General features: G+C 29.1%; 2 long non-coding RNA genes and 1 pseudogene across 2 annotated transcripts; all 3 read right to left on the bottom strand.

Annotated features, from left to right (window-relative positions):
* Positions 1–9586: 9586 nt before the first annotated feature.
* LOC140675808 (uncharacterized) lies at positions 9587–10864 on the bottom strand. Its single transcript, XR_012048478.1, has 6 exons — positions 10731–10864; positions 10464–10642; positions 10281–10377; positions 10036–10218; positions 9797–9959; positions 9587–9726 (listed from the first exon to the last, which is right to left on the bottom strand). It is a non-coding gene; the product is annotated as an uncharacterized lncRNA (long non-coding RNA).
* A 189-nt stretch (positions 10865–11053) lies between these two features.
* On the bottom strand, positions 11054–11484 carry LOC140675704 (uncharacterized). Its single transcript, XR_012048436.1, has 3 exons — positions 11429–11484; positions 11251–11352; positions 11054–11166 (listed from the first exon to the last, which is right to left on the bottom strand). It is a non-coding gene; the product is annotated as an uncharacterized lncRNA (long non-coding RNA).
* Positions 11485–12128: 644 nt separating this feature from the next.
* On the bottom strand, positions 12129–15632 carry LOC140675781 (uncharacterized; annotated as a pseudogene).
* Between the last annotated feature and the right edge of the window lie 293 nt (positions 15633–15925).

Here is a 15925-nt window from a genome sequence, read left to right as displayed (position 1 = left end):
TAAAATGAAGAAAGAATTAAGAGTAAAAAAGTGAAATGTACCTTGAATTTAATGATATAACAGAACATCGGGCTTTAAAAGATAAAAATCGTAAAAGAGCGATTCAAATCATTATTGGCGAATGAAAATTGATAGTGAAAAAAAATGATGAGAGTAATTTTTATGAATCTTAAACGAACATTTGAAACAATTAACGGAGAAAGATTAATAGAGAAATTATATCGATACAAATTAGAGGAATGCTTTCAGAATGATTAAGCTCATATCTAAATAATAGAACACAGCAGGTTTGTTTCAACAATAAATAATCTAAATTGATTACCATTAAACATGGAGTACCACAGAGATCTGTATAATCTGTATTAAGCAGTTTTATTATTTATTGTATATATAATGATATAATTAAAGTCTGTCCAAAAGAATGTTATATAAAAATGTTCACAGAAGATATATTAATATATTATAAAGTAACTAAAAAATAAAGTAAGGCGATAGAGAATAAAATAAATATGACATTTATCAAAGTAGAAAAATGGATGAATATACATAAGTTAAACATGAATGCAGGAAAAATGAAATATATGATAGTCAGAAATATACGGAGAGAAGTGAAAAAAACATTGAAATGTTTGCATGGAATTTAGATGGAACAAATAAAAATAATGAAATACTTAACTTATAATGAAATAATTATACTAGGTATAATTATCAATGATGAACTCCGATTTAAAGACCACTGTGATTATATGTATATTTTATAAATTTATTATTTATGTTTGTTAATATTACTTTTTATTTATTTTTTTTTCACTGGCGGTGGAGGAGGAAAATCCTTTATGGATACTTTGGGCCGGCCCAGAGTTATGTTGGATTCGCCGACTAATGCCGGAATACCAGCTAAAAACCTCTCCCCAATCAGGAAAAGTCCTGACTTTCATATTTAGTGCCACGGGAACGCTATCACATGACAACCGTGACCCAGAGACACACACACACATTCATGATTGGCTTACCTTATTTTAGAATATAAGAATATTATCACGAACAGCTGCTCATTAAACGCACTTACTGCTCACTATAGAAACAGTCTCGCCTCCTAAAAAAGAACGATAAATTATGTTAAAAATTTTTTGATATTGAATAAATATTGCAAATAATATATATTATTATTATTTATGTCTTTATGTGTGTTAATACATATTTATATTTCTTATATCTTCAATAATTTTAATAATTTTTAATAATTTAAGAATTTTAATAATTACCTGTTGTATATTTTTTTTCATCACACACTTTCTCTTTATACTTTTCGAGATTTTATTTTTGTCGATTATGCAAAGATTATAACATCAAATCATCATATATCATATATGTCATATACCTATTTCGTGTATATACATATATGTAGGTATATAATATATGCAGAGTTGGGAACGTTACTTCATAAAAGTAACGCGTTACCGTTACCGTTATTTTTTGTAAAAAGTAACTCGTTACCGTTACTCGTTACTAATTCTAAAAAGTACCGCGTTATCGTTACCGTTACCGTTACTAAGAAAGTAACGATTCGTTACTTTTTCGTTATTTTTTTGCCGTTATTAAAGATATTCCAATATTCACTGCCAGTATTGAAAATCTATACGTTACATACACACTGGGTCCAACTTATTCGTTAATTGTGGAATGAGAAAAAGATCGCAAAGGAATAGAAGAAAAACTTTTTTTCTAGACTCGCACATCTCACAGTTAACAAATTAGACCAGTGCTATAAAATTTCAGCAGTAAATAGCAGAATAAGCAAATTAATGGTTCTCTGCACATTGGACGCAATAAGCGATATTCAACGAGAGCTCTGTTTATCTAGGTATTACATTCGAAAGCAGAGCTCTCATTAGATATTGCAGTTTAATATTTAAGAAAAATCCAGTATACCAGAACCATAAGATGTAAACACAAATTATATATATATATATATATATATATATATATATATATATATATATACATATCAGACATTAATCTTCTTGTGAAATAAAATAAATAAACCTTACATTTCTAATTACATGTGTTACCTAGTGCCCTAATGCGCGTGACCAGCGCGCAATTTATTGAACAAAGATAACTAAAGCAACGATAAAAGTAACGTTAAATTCGTTACCGTTACTGTAAAAAAGTAATGACGTTACCGTTACCGTTACACACAGAACAAAGTAACGATCGTTACCAAAAATAAGTAACGGTAACGGTAACGGCGTTACAAGTAACGCGTTACTTCCTAACCCTGAATATATGTATGGTTATCTGGGATAAGTCAAAAAAATTGTTACAGTTGATAATGTAGAAAACTGTTATACTACAAAAAATTATGTCTTACAATTTTCAGACGTCTTTTGAAAAAAGTTATGAAGATGTCTTTAAAACATCTTTTTAGAAAATCTTAAAGATCTCTTAAAAACATGTCTTTAAGATATCTTTTAGTAAAGTCTTAAAGACATCATAAAAAAGACGTCTTTAAGACGATTTTTTAGACATGCATGTTGTCTGGGTTGTCTGGGTAGAATCTTATTCTAGATATGAAGACATTTCTAAAATTTCGAGAATATCATTACTTTTTTAAATATAATTACTAAATTAATTTTGTTACATAAATCAATTTATCGCATATTTAGCATAAGAAATTGTAATAATAAAAGTAATCAAGAAATGAACGGTTTGCGAAATATTTTATGCAGGATTGGGTAGTAACTAGTTAAATAGTTAAAAGTTAAAAAGTTAATAACTTTTAACTTAACTTAGTTAATTTTAAATGCCATAAACTTTAAACTTTACACTAGTTAATTTTAACTTAACTTATTAACTTTTTTTATATCAATTAATAAATAATTTATTAATATCAAAGTCATATGAAAATTGATGATCATAATGTATAATATATATATATATATATATATATATTAAAGCTATTTTATTTGTTTATATGTCGATTTGTTATTAGATAAAGAATTATTAGAGTGCTTAGGAAAGAAATAAATTAGGGACTTTAGAAGAACTCTATTTAAAATTCCAATTAATAGTATATAAAGAAAAATAAAAAATAATAAAAAGATAGTCTTTTATAATTTATAAGAAAGAAAAATATATTTTCTACTTTTTTATATATCTTTTTGGTAAATATTTACATAAGGTCATCCCTTTCAGAAGTCAATGACCTTGACATATATATGTTGTCAAGATCATCACTCTCAGCAACACTTTTCTACCCACACAACAAATGAGTTGGGTTAGGTTATTTTTTTTGGAAGTGGAGCACCCCGCAGGGGGACGGAACCCACTATGCCCGCGCATAGACTTTCTATGCGTGAAAAGTGTATGCGCGGATACAGTGGATTCCGCCCCCCTGCGGGGGGCTCCACTTCCAAAAAAAATAACCTAATCCAACCCATTTGTTGTGTGGGTAGGAAAGTATATGTGTAGAAAGTGTATGCGCGGATGCAGTGGGACTATATTATATATTGTTATAATTAATATTGTATAAGGTTTAGAGTCTTTATCGTTATTTTTTTCGAAAACTATCACTCGTATAATAAAAATGGATAGGATATAAAATGTGTATTTTGAAGAGACCTACAACTTTTATTTGAAACATTTTTTTAAATTTTCAGTATTTGATAAAATAACTCCAAAAAACGTCAATTTAAAAAAATTTTTATAACTTTTTAGTAAACAACGAGCGACGGCTAAAACCTTTTAAGCGTTACTCAGGACAGTGACTTTGACAACATATGTCAAAGTCATTGACTTCTGAAAGGGGTGATTAAATTATTTAATTTATTATATTATAAACTTATGTAATAAACTTATGTATATTGTTATAATTATGTATAAATTATATTATAAACTTATGTAAATATTTACCATGTTTTTATTATAGCCTAAATTAAAATATCAATTAAAAGATTAATTATGCAAAAAATGTAGTTTTATATAATTAACGTTAACTTTTAACTTTAATTTTTAACTTTTTAACTTAACTTTTAACTAAGTTAGTTTTTGTTTTTAACTTTAAATGTTAACTTATTTAATTTATTGCCAATTAACTTTCAACTTAACTTAGTTAAAAAAAAAATTAACTTCCCCAACTCTGATTTTATGCCTTACTCTAACACATTTTGACAAAAAATATTGTACAAATGTAGATAACATTTTTAGATGTAAACTATCCAAATATAAATAGTCTGAATTATATATATACATATTTATAATAGACTATTTATATTTGGATAGTTTACATCTGAAAATTTTATCTATGTTATTACGAATACGGTTTGGATAAAAGAACAGGATTTCAGAAAAAGATGTAATAAAAAATTTTGAAAAATACATTTTTTCCTTACAAAAATCAGATTACTTTGAGTATTGAAAACTATAGTTTTCTTTTTGGTAGAATAACATTTTATTATAAAAATAAAGAAATGTTATGAATGTTAAAAAATCTAGGAAATGTTTAAATTATATCTTCTGCTATAATGCATAGAATCAATGTACTTTTTGTAATGTATTATTACATACTGCTATTATTTTAACATAAAGTTGCGTATAAATTATTTTTTTCTTGAAGATCTTGAATATTTTGTATTTAATATAGAATTATGGCCATAAGAAAAAATCATGCACATATTGCCAATAATTATTTATTTGTCCTTTCTAAAATACTATAAAAAGAAACTCATACATAGCTTTTTAAAGAATTTGTTTATGAAAAAAACATTTTTACAAAAATCCTTATATATTTGTATTTGTACATATCTACAGTCTTATTTATGCAACTAACATGAAAAATAACTTTTAGTATATAATTTTTTTCTCAGCTTATCGCGAGTGTTTCTTTATTTGTACTGTTATAATAAATATTCTATTTATAAGCATATATAGATGTTTGATTTAGTTGTAGTTTATTTTGATTGAATTGCCGCGGTTTCGTCTTGCGTCGATAATGCATGAGCATTATAGTTCGTGGTTGATGGCGTTCATAATGCAATGAGAAAAATGATTTTAGGGACGCCGGCCGTTTGATTTCCGTGCATGCTTGAACAAGAAATAATATAGTTCGGTTCTTTGTAAAGACGAGTTAAGCGAATACAAGTCAATAAACAAATCTTCATTGAATTATTACGAGGATATTAAGTATACCACCTTTCCAGTCACATTAATATTACAGTCAACAAAAGAAATAATTCCAATAGAAAATGTGTGTACATAAATGTATATGCAAGAGCATTTTCTGTGATGGAATAAACTACATACAAAAAAGGTCGAGATTGTGGAACATTTCGAAAAATATATTTATAAAAAAATTTAAAACAAAAAGTTGGACATAAAAACAAAAGTGGAACATAAAATTGAACAAAATTTTTCAAGATAAAGACATGTCGGAGATTTGGAAGTCAATTTTCAACTCATTTTTTTTAATGGAAGTATTCTAATTGTTTTATAGCGTCCTTGTTATATTCTTCATGAAAAGTTATAAATAATAAAAAGGTAGCATAGCTAAACATTGCATGATTTACCAGGTAATTTATGTTTTATAACCCATTCAATTTTTGGGTGTTACTCATAATTTTTTATGCAGAATGTTTTAAAAGGAATATTCTATATGAGAATCTATTTACATAAAACCAGAATCCTTTTAAAAAATTGAGTTCTTCTAAATCTCAAAATGTCTTTATCTAGAGAAATTTTGTTTTTATTTTTTATCTTCCTTCTCTCTAAATTTCTTAGAGTAAAATATAACTCCAAACAAGTGAATATTCATATCATGCGATAGTGGAAATACTGCCACTCGTAAGTAGTGAAATTTTACTTTTTACAAAAGTGATTGTTAACTCTTACACAGAGTAAACGTGTTACTCATTTCGGATTGAATAATTCACTCTATTAAAAAATGAATATTCACTGCTTGGTTAAGTGAATTTTTCATTTAATTGTCACGAGTGAACAGATTTATTCTTAGGAAGTATAAATCTTAAATTTAAGCCGACTTTCACACTGAGATAACATGCTACGTTTGACATGAAGCTTCGATTGATTGAAATGAGAAGGAATGTTATTGCTTCTATTGCGATGCAATAACCCTGCTTCTCATTTCAACTAATCAAAGCTTCACGTCACACGTATAGCATTGTATATTATATAATACTATTTCAATATAAAAGCCAGATAAGTATTTTCTTGTTTCTAATATTAACATACTTTATTGTCAAAAAGGTGACCGCAACAAGAGACCAGAAGTTGATATTTTTTTTTTATATTTATTATATGTATATATATATATATATATATATATATATATATATATATATTACATATTATTTACTATATTATATATTAATACATATACTAATATATATTATATTTCTTAGGTAAATTAATGTTTTTTTATTGTAAATTTTTGAAAGTAACAACAAATGTTACACAGCATTATTTTATGATTTTATCGCTGGTTGTATATACTTTTAATACAACATAGGTTGTATTAAAAGTAAATAATACAACCAACTTATAAAGTAAACTTATAAAGTAAATAAAATTAAATGTTATTCAATTTATCGTTATTCAATTAATCTGAACGCTTCCTTAAATACTTCTCGGTCGGTGGACTGGCCTACGGCACACCTTCGGCACGATCGCTTTTCTTAATTGAATTTTTGTCCCCAAAATGACGGTAATATTGGGCGCCAGGCGCGAAAATCCGCGCCGCTCTAAATATAAGATACTCTTACCTTACACAAAAAACCCAGAATAATTACAATCGCGACGGTAGCCAAACGACTAGTCAGTTTCACAAGCGGTAGAGGGGAGAATTCGTAAGGAGCTGTCGGGATCGGGAATTGATAGTTCTTGGCATGGAATTCTTGCGATAACAGAGAAAATGGTGTTGGATATAAATAAAAGATATATTTGGTTTTTTATTTTATTCATTTTAAGTCATAAAAATGTTGTTTATTATTAATGTTTTCTTGCAGATTCACAGAGAATTTTTAGCCAAATTTCCAGAGAATGATAACTTTTCGTTACAATTCACAACTTTCTATATACCAAGAATTTTGCAATATTGTTCTCTGAACACACCAGATTTATTATTACATGTTAAAGTGATACCTCTCGGCCGCGGCGCCGCGTTACGCTTGATTTAGGGTAATTCTTATCACGCCGAAAATCGCCCGCGGCTTGTTAAGGTCGTGGCGACAATCCAGTTAAATATTTTCATAAAATATCGCGATTCTCGGCCACGAAACGTCCGTCACTCGCGCTATTACAGTCACGAGAAAACTTCTTGGAATGCGCGTAAACATACGCGGTCGGCACGCATCGACCTTCGATATCGATCATTACGGTGTTTACTCTATGCAATATAAAATGTGCGAAAATCTTTTAATACGCCAACCACAAGAACTCAATATTATTTTTAGATGAAATTAAACACTCGGATTGATTACGGCTACATAAAGTGTTCCCGGATCGCGAGTCGATATGCGGCACGGGATATTAAAGTCGCACGCGGTATACGACCTCGCTTCCCGACGGATACAATACGATAATTACTATCAGCTATTCATGACAACTAGACGACAATTACGCGACCATACAAAACTGACTGTCGGCAGCTTCCGTTCGGCTCGGACCGGTGCCCTTGGTTTCCTCGGACCCCATGGTTGAGTCCGACCTTACAGCTCCTTAGTCGGGGCTCCGATGTCCAATACGTCGGGAGTGGCCATCCCCTTGACCGTTTCCTTCCGGTCCTTCGCTCCCGGTCCGATCCTGCGGATATGAATCTTTTAACGGCAGCCGATGTCTCCGCCGATTTATTAAGTGTCAAGTAAAATGCACAGTCCTTACCGGGCGTGATCTCTCCGCTTCTTCTTTGCCTCCGCTCGCCGTCGGAATCAGGCTCCCCAGATCCTTGTAGCTGCCGAACGAGAAGATGCTGCCGCCAAACTCGCAAATAACGCGCGCAAATGAAAATTCTAATATTCGCAAGGGCGCTCTCTCTATAAATGGAGGACGCAGAAACCCTTCCCGATCGGGCCTTTCGGCCCTTGTGACGGACGGAAAAAAACGTCACGTCACAATATATATATAAAAACAGCATTATATATTAATAACACATCTGAAAAAATAAAATATATATCATGTATTATAACATTCTTATAGTAATAAAAAATATCAAAAAAATATTTTTTTTAAATGTTTACATAAAGAAATTACATACCTATAATTATAGCAATATATAGCATATATTTTAAGTGTCGTCATCATTATCATTGCATTGGAAAAGTAATTAATTTATTATTTCCTAAATAAAATATTTTCCTCGCATAAGGGTTTGCAAAAGTTTGTCAGATTTATCATAAGTTTACTTCAAAATTAAGATAAATTACAATTATAACAGTAATTTTACAAACACGAAATTAAAATAAACCTGAAGTGATATAAAGTTAAAGCTAACGATAGCAGATATTTTAATTAAACTGTTTATACAATTTTGTTACTATTTATATAAGTAAATTAAAAAAATACGAATAACTTTTGAAAAACCCCTAATATTATTACCTATACAAGTTTTCTTTTAACTTTGTGTTTGTAAAATTACTGTTATAATTATTGTAATTTATTTTAATTTTGAAATAAATTTATGATAAATCTGACAAACTTTTGCAAACCCTTATGCGAGAAAAATATTTTATTTAGGAAATAATACGTATATAATTTTTATTTTTATTTACTTACTCAGGTAAATTAATACCTTTTCCTGTGGCTAAGTTTTTTAGAGTAACATCAAATGCTACACAACATGCTTTAAGTTGTGTTAAATGTAATATGCAACCAGTGATGAAATCATAAAAATTAATCAAATCTGGGCAGAAAAATGTATATCAAAACAATAATGCAGCTTCAATAAAATATCGAACGCTTCTAAACCATTGTATCCAATTTCTGCCCTTAGCAGTCGTACTGCATATTAAATAAGGTTGTATATTTTTGTTTTTATCATTTTGCTCATTTAAAAATAAATTATCTTGTGCCTAAAAGTATGTATATAAATATTAACTAATAAATATTTCTCCTATGTGATTACTGAATAAAAATTTTTTATTTTATGTAAGTAAAATGACATACTTTCAATTAAATACATACATTTTCAAATATGAATAAACTTTTATGTGGTATTATTAATTTTGAATAACAAATATTTCCCACTTGTGAGAGCTTTTTTTTCTTTGTCTCTTTATCTTAAAATAAAAATATATATATATATATATATATATATACATATATTGTAAGAACTTTCTTTGTATTGAACTCTATTTTGTTATTTAATAATATATATATATATATACATATATGTATGTATGTATATGTGTATATTTTATTTACGTTTTTCCTTATACGTTTAGTGTAATTAGGAGATGGCAATAGATATAGCAATAAAATCAAAGCTTTCATATTATCTGTACAAATAAAGTAACAGTGACTAAGATATGTATTCAGAGAAAATATCTTGTAAATTTTCTTCATTATTTTGTTACCTTCAATGTCTTTAACATGTAATAATAAATCTGGTGTGTTCAGAGAACAATATTGCAAAATTCTTGGTACATAGAAAGTTGTGAATTGTAACAAAAAGTTATCATTCTCTGGAAATTTGGCTAAAAATTCTCTGTGAATCTGCAAGAAAACATTAATAATAAACAACATTTTTATGACTTAAAATGAATAAAATAAAAACCAATTTTACCAATTCGCCATTATAATCCTTAAAACGTGAATATATTTTTAAAATGTCATTCAATGTCAGTTCTTGATCAGATTCTTTCACCTGTCTTTGGCGATTACATCTCGTTTCATTGGTTAATCGAAATATATCATCTTTATTTGTTTGGTTCGACATTTTTAGCAATCTATAACAAGAAATAATTATTTATTTAATATTATTCCATTACTTTAATTGTATTATAATTATATTTTTATATTTACCTTCAATGTAAATATATCTTCTTCTAAAATTTCACTTTGTTTTAATTTTTTTAATGGTCTATCTACTTTTGATTTTTCTTTATTAGAAGCTCTTTTTTTCTTGGATGGACTTCAATGTTTTCTCATAGTTTTTAAACGGTACTCTATAAACCCCTGATTTGTTTTATTATCATAAAAATGTTCCTAAAACCAACATAAAATAGAATATTTATGTATTTCAATTTTGAAATAAAAAGTCTACTTACATAGCCTTTTTCAGAGAGAGTTGAGCGAAGTTTCGAAAACTGTGTAACTATTTGACTCGCTAATTCGCTTTTTAGTCCATGTGATGGATATCTTTAACTTAAGAAAAATAAATGATTTATCTAATATATAATATTACATAAGTAATATTTATACAACAAATTAATAAGAATATTGTTACTTACAAGTTATTATTATTATTTTTTATTAAATGTGCGCAACAAATTCTTATAAGTTCTTGTCTATCAACGGGGCGAATAATACCTGAATCTAAAGTATTAATAAGCGATGGATTTCTTTTAGATTCTTTCTCGCTTTCTTTAATCCAGGATTTAATATCAAAATCACTTGAAACTTGATGTATCTATGTATATATAAACAATTATATATTATACATTAAGGAATGTTAAATGTAAATATTAAATGTACATATTCAATATAAATTGTTTTACCTCTTTGCTATTATTCTCAAGAGAAACTAACACTTTTTGACATTTTGAATCTGACGAATTAATATTTTCTGTTGCAAGTAAAAGAATATTTTCTTTGTTTTGCACATTTTCATTACTACATATTTGGTTCTGCGAAGTATTTGATTTTATTAATACTTCATCAAGTAAAAATTCCTGTGAAAGCTTTAATTTATATGTCTGATTAAAATAACTTGTACTATATGTGTGCAAAGTATAAAAATAAATTTTATTCTACAAAATTAAACAAACTACAGGCTCTAAATATTAATAAATAATAATATATAATTAGACAGGCAATAAAGAGCCGACGCAGATGTAGAGCGTGAGATAGTATACAATCACTTCCAATAATCTACCATTTATTCAGCAAATCAGACGTTTTGGACCCTTTTCGAGCCTTCTTCAGTGATATACACTACAAATGATTAAAATTAAGATAAATATAGTGACGCAAGAATCAGTAAAAACCGCATAGACAGATCGCTTTATCGATACATACGTAAGGGCTATAATATTAATATATCTCCATTAAATCATCTCCACTGGTCTCAACACACATCCGATGCAAGAACCTCCCAAACGGTGCAAGGCGCAAGGAGAACTGCACTAATCAACACATATATGCCCACGTGAAACTTTCAAAGGTAGAATATGTTGTTAAAATTGAGGTAACTTACTCAGACGGAAAATTAAGAACGGCAGAGATAATCACGAACCTCGTCGTATGACAAACGGCACTTAACTGATAAATAAAATAAACAAGCAATGTCATGAGAGTACACAGGTACACCCATCTACAGAACAATCGCGAACATGCGCAAAAATAACAACAAAAATCAAATTTTAGAAAGATCGTCAATGATTGATAAACATGCTTCATTTAATTTAAATGTATCGCTCTGGAGATTTAAAGGGTTCATTTGGCGCTTAATGTGAATCATCTCGGATATCAATCTTTTTTCCAAGAAAGGTTCTTCGTCCAAGATTTCAACTTCATCTCAATTAAAATCATGGTTTAATGACTTATGATTTGCAATAACAGATGTGTGATTCTTTTTATGTTCCCTAATTCTAGTATTCAATAAACGGCCCGTTTGTCCCACGCGTTGTAGGACGCGTTACAGTTGGCGCAATTAATCTTATATACTCTATTGCTTTTTGTACCTATATGTAATCTATCTTTTTTTACAGTTATGAACCGGCGTAAATTATTTATTCCCGTGTAGGACATACTGCACATCTAAATCCTTGACACACGTGTTGAATCGCTCCGAGATGTCTTTTATTTATAGGATGTTAAAATAGGAAACTTTATTTGTTGTTAAATTATTATCGTCAATATGGTTATTAATCGTTGTAGTAATATTGTCATTAAGATTAAACATCCTATTACATAACCTTTTGTCATTATTAGATAAAAAGACCTTTTTTAAGCGTTCATTAATCGTATAAAAAATAAAAGCAAGCGGATATCCATTATTTGAGAGAATGTTGATAATAAATTCGAAATTCGTCTGGTGAAACCTTGGGTAAGAAAGACGAAGAACCTTATCCGTTAAACCGATGACGATGCCGCGTTTATGGCATAGCGAATGTCGAGACTCAAAATGCAAATATCTTCCCGAAAACGTTGGTTTTTGGAACCAATTGAAATAAATGAATCCGTTGTTTGAAATGATCGTGACATCGAGGAAGTTCAATCTATTGTCGTCCCCCTCCTCAATAGTGAACTGCAGTCTCGGATGGTAAGAATTAAAAGTATTCACAATCATATGAAACATTGCGGAAGGGGCCGCCAACGCAACATCGTCAACGTATCTTATATAAAACGGAAGAGTCAATGGAAGAGCCGCCCTGTTCTCAAGATCTTGGAAAGTGATATCCTCAATGACGGGGGAGAGCGGAGAGCCCATGGGTGTGCCAAATGTTTGCTAGTAACAAATGTCATCGAAAGTGAAATATGTGGAATTCATTACAAACTTTATTGCAATTATGAATTCTTCACGTGGTATAGAACACATTTTCTCAATGTATTTCCACCGTTCAAGAATGCTGTCAATGGCCATATCTAACGGTATATTGGTAAACAAAGGTACCACATCCAAAGAGATTAATTTAAAATTACTATTCATACGTAGACCATTGAGTCTATCGACCACCTAAAAACTATTGGTGATCTGGCTTTTAGGTCTTGGGATCGATTTATAGATGATATTATGTAGAAACCTAGCAAGACCATAAAGCGGTGTGTTCTTCGAGGAAACAATGATACGCAAAGGATGATTCTGTTTGTGTATTTTTGGCAGCCCATAAGCCCTCGGTAACACCCCATCAGTGACATTCAAAGCTTTGTATGCATTGGTAGAGATGTAATCTCGTGTCTTTCCATCTCAATAAGAGATCGTGTAAATTGCCGATCAATTTTCTTATCGGATTTTTGTTAACCGTAACATACGTACTTCTGTCTGAAAGCAACAAGGACATTTTTGATAGATAATTATCTTTATCCATCGCGACCGTAGCATTACCTTTGTCCGCTTTAGTGAATAGGATGTTAGGATTATCAAGTATAAATTTTTTGGTAATTTTAGAAGCCTTTAGAAGCTGTTTATCAAATCACGATCTATGGATAGTTGAATTATGGAAAAAGATCTATTTCTTACTGCTTGACTCGTGTAGAAAGTCTATTGATGTTATATTCCACATTTTTTAGCAGATTTATGGTGGCCATTTCCTTGTCTATAACGGGTAAGCAAAACTTTTCCCCGAATTGTAATAGAATTTGTACCTCATGTGGTATGCTATGTGAAGACAAGTTAATAAACCACTTATCCATTAATTGACACACAGAAGAAACAAGGGGAGTGAAGAATAGAGGGTTAAGGGAGACCGTAAGGGAAGACGAGGATGTAGGAGAATCGATGAGATTAAAAGAAAAGTTCACATCAGCGGAGTCAGTCAATGATCGATTATTATCCAAATTCAACAATAAATTTGGAGTTTTATAATAATATCGAATTGGCCGAATGTTAACTTGTGTTGATATGCAATGTTTGCGTAACAGCCAATTAAATTTCTTATCAAATTTTATCTTCATAAAATTGTGATATAACAATTGCAATCTATCTTGTTTTATAAAGAATCCGTTGCTAATCGACGCCAGTAAATCTAAGGAAATTAAACGGACCAGCTCAATTAACTCAAGACGTAAAGAGCGAATATGTATATATGTATCTTTGATAGGAGTCCGAAACGTCTGATTTGCTGAATAAACGGTAGATTATTGGAAGTGGTTGTATACTACCTCACGCCCTACATCTGCGTCGGCTCTCTATTGCCTGTCTAATTATAAATTTTATTCTTTTACCACATTATTACTGCAAGCGTTAATTAAATTTACTATTTTTTTTCTTGGACCAATCTTAATATTTTATTCTTTTAAATTATTTTCAGTTAGTGTCATGAAAGCGTGACCATCAATTGCTTCATCTAAAATATAGACATATAATGTGGCTTAAAGAAATATATTTTAAAAATTAAAAAGAATTTAATAATATATAGTAGATATGTACTGACTACATTTTTTGATGTGTTCATATCTTGATATCTCCATAACTTGCATATCATTTTATAATATAATTTTATATTAAGTATAAGCCTATGCAATTTAGATTTAATAAAACACAGAATATATATGTATGTTAGGTGAACAAATTAAAATTATATATGTATAAAAAATAAGAGACAAATATGGACGAAAGAAAAAAGAATAAATTGTGATTACATACAAGATAGAATTATAAAATATTTTTATAATAATATATGATGAAGAACAATATAAGACAAATTAGTTTTAAAATCAGTTCATAATGCAAATGGTTTCAAGTCACATAACTCATCAGTGTTTACAAATCTAAATGAATCTAATTTAGAATGTACATGATAAGCATTTAATGATTCATTATAACCAAGAGACTGCCATTCTTCACACCATAACCACAGTTGATTTTCCTTTAATATTATTAATTCTTGAATACAACCAAACATAATTTCATTATTTTCTTCTACTCCATTGTTAATAGCAACAAATAAACCTTTCTGATACTTTATACTGTAAATCTCTGCTTTATCAACTTTAATAATTTTGTCTTCGTATCCATATTTCATGTGATATAATTGCTGTCAGCAAGAAGTATTTTCAACATAAACTTTTGATCCGTTAACATATTTTAATTTGCTTCTCAACTCTTCATTAGTACCTCAAATTGCACATTGTGATAACTGACAAAAATTAATTAATGTTTTCGTAATATTTTTATAATTACATACAATAGATCCATATTTTTTTAAGAAATTATGTTTTGCTTCAAATCGTAAACAATTTAACCAACGTAAAGGACTAGAAAAAGATATACACTGAAGATAGTGAGTTAGATGATGATGTTTATTAATTGGACTTATAGCTGGAAATAATTCTCGGAATAAACAATTGTGTTCTTCGATTAATTCCGATAAATATGGCAGAATAGAGCGTCTCAATTTTGGAGCAAATACTATTTCGTTTATTTTATTCAATATTAAAATTAACGATAGATATTTATCATTTTCGGGTACTAAATCTGAAACTAAAAAGGCAAAAACTTTTAATAAATACCAAGTTTGTACAGCAGTTTGTGAAAGTTTGTAATCTTTTTGATATTTAATAGAAGCTGAAGAAAAATTTGCGGAAGGTTTATTTTTATTTTCTGGAAAACCATATCGAAATAAATTTATTCTGTTATTGAACACATCTATATTGAAGTTATAATCGTTACAGGTACTATAATAGTGTAAAACCAGTTTTAATTCCATCGGTGCGATACCTTCTAAAATATCATGCATAGGATCAAAGACAAAATTATTAATGAAAAAAGCGTAATGCACTATGTAATGCACTATCTTCTAGGATACCTGAATTTTTTTTAGCATTTTCAATTTTTTTAAATATTTGTTGAGTATTTATTTCTTTTAATTGTTTGTCATATAGCTGTTTTGTACGTAAAGGAATTTGTATATTTCTATTATTTCTAAAGTCATCTCTGTTGTTCATACAAAGTCTACAAAAATATTTAGCAGATGGACTTAAAAATCCTAATAACTGATGCGCGGCCAATCCATCAGCACAAACTACAGCA

Source organism: Anoplolepis gracilipes, unplaced genomic scaffold, assembly GCF_047496725.1.
Source record: "Anoplolepis gracilipes unplaced genomic scaffold, ASM4749672v1 Contig18, whole genome shotgun sequence".
NCBI lineage: Eukaryota > Metazoa > Arthropoda > Insecta > Hymenoptera > Formicidae > Anoplolepis > Anoplolepis gracilipes.
Note: the sequence above shows the minus strand (reverse complement) of the source record. Positions and strands in the feature narration are given on the sequence as shown.